Source organism: Rhagoletis pomonella, unplaced genomic scaffold (genome assembly GCF_013731165.1).
Source record: "Rhagoletis pomonella isolate Grant_MI unplaced genomic scaffold, Rhpom_1.0 Rhpom_scaffold_00008, whole genome shotgun sequence".
Classification (NCBI taxonomy): domain Eukaryota; kingdom Metazoa; phylum Arthropoda; class Insecta; order Diptera; family Tephritidae; genus Rhagoletis; species Rhagoletis pomonella.
Window position 1 is genome coordinate 23674792 of NW_023458562.1, and position 2439 is coordinate 23677230.

Here is a 2439-nt window from a genome sequence, read left to right on the forward strand (position 1 = left end):
TGAAAGTTTCATATACCAAATATTGGCTGTGGGGGTGGAGCAACCCTCATAAAACAATTTTCACATTTCTTGCTATTTATTTAATTGTTTGCTCTCCTTTTTTGTCTCTCATCGATATTAATCAATGAGCCACAAAGTTAAATACTCTTTCTGACATATTCATTAATACTTCAGTATAAGAATATAAAAACCCATAGTTACAACATGCAATATAAATTGTTGAGGGTGCAAGTGGATCACTCATATGTATGCATTAAGGGTGACTCAATAGCGATTTAGTAATTAAAATTAAAATTTATTTATTTCTCTATTTATTTAAGAAATAAGGCTGTATCTCTAAGACTTTTAAGTCTTTTATCAAGAGGTTGCAAAACTCAATTCTTATATGAAATAAACTTAAAACTAACAATTTATCAAATAACAACTGAAAATATTGATATTGTTAATTAAATGTAAGACCTAAGGCTTAAGGCTATATATACTATATATGGGTAGGCTTTTAATGTATCCTAGTACTTCCAAGGGCGTTCCAAATTTCAGTGAGCTGCGTCTAGGGAGAGCGTCACATTCACAGAGAATGTATTCTGGCCTTACTTCGTGCAGCTCACAAAAGCGACAAACGTTTCGTTCTGAGAGATTAATTTTACTGAGGTGATAGCACAGGAAGCAGTGTACGGCGTAGTACCCAGTCAGAGTTTTGAAGTCCACTCTGCCTAAATTGAGTAGTTTTTTGAAGCTTCTTTTAAATGATAGATAAATCGTTTGGCTTGTCGCTGCGCTGAACGTTCTATCCATTGAACATTTTTTCTACCCAGTTATTTATGGTCCACTTTATGTGGGCTTTGGTGGGTCCACAATAGGGTTTCGAACCATAAAATACTAGGGTAGCGTCCTATTTCGCTAGGCAGTCCTCATTGCCCTTATATCTCTCATTCCCCGGTACCCATCCAAGAGCATTTATGACAATGAGACAATCCTATACTAGCTTAGAACTTATTTTGTGGGACTTCAGAGTCAGTAAGAGTTGTCTGATTGTCCGACGGAATGCAGATATATTTCGATGAAAGATGGTGGTGTATAGATTTTTTGAAGTTCAGCCCAAATACGCCAGCCTTAGTTTTACAATTTTCAAGTTTAGATCAATATGTGTACCAAACCTTCCCATTGGGTTTGGTGTTTGGGTTCCCTGCATTCCAGAGAGCTCGATCTGCAATGTGTTCCTCAAAATACCAAGAGATTTTTAGATCTTTGTGTAGCCTTCGTCCACCAAAAAAAGACGTGAACAGGCAAAGAAGGCTTTCATTGCCTTGTTGATAACAGCGCCCAAATGTGCTTTCGAGTTGAGTGTTTTATCAAGAGTTACCCTAAGATATTTATCTTCTCAGATATTATAAATAGTCAGGCACACACAAAATTTGGTTTATTAGTAGAAACGAGAGAGACAGAGAAATGACAGTTTAATCGCAACCACATTCATTGTGCAGAATTAAAGTAATCGTGCTATCCTTTGAAGCTACTCCGATTCATCGCTGCCCTTACGGATTCAGGAATTGAGTTCCAGAGCGTAGCAGCATTAATGAAGAACAGTCCAGTTGAAGACAAGTAGGAATATTTGGGGACAATCAGACTTTGATGCTTATTACATCTTGTTAATTGTAATTTTTCAAAAAAGTATTTTGGAGTTTTAGGTTCTATAACCTTATATGTATAGAACAGGTATTCAAAGATGCTGCATCCTAGAATTTTGTTTTTCCACAAAGAAATGTGGTCATATCTTACTTTTGTCCACCTATATTTAGGATTGAGACCACTGTGGGTCCGAAATCAATAATAGAAAATATACCCGTATTCGATGCACCCTGTATACATATACTTCGTATTTTAAGGATACTCTTAGTTGTCCTTTGCATACTCCAGTTTATTTCATTATTGCAAATGCATATTCCGACTGCAAAAAAAGTTTACAAGCATTTAATAAAAAAATCAACAACAAAATCTACACTTATGCATATTTATGACAGTCTTTCATTTGCGTTTTATTTTTACCATCAACAGTATGGCGCCTGTGTACTTCTACCCCCCAATTCCTCCACTCTTTTCATTTGCTTTCATTCATTTCCAATTTTTTTATTTCTTGTTTAATTTAACTTAAGCATTTGCTTTGTTTTAAGCATTTCTTCACCTCCTTACTCACACGGCACAATGCAACTTACATATGTGTGTGTGGGAGGCATATTACATACATGCTACCAAAATATTTCAAGAGTTGTATCGCATGTTAAACCATGAATATTTATGAGTATAGATTTAATAAGACAACGGCAGCAAATCACTGGTGAAATCGTATATTTGGTAGGTACTTAGACTAACTACCCATCGACATATTATATGACTTAAATGTGAGGAGTTTATTATAGGTGAAACCATATTATAACATAC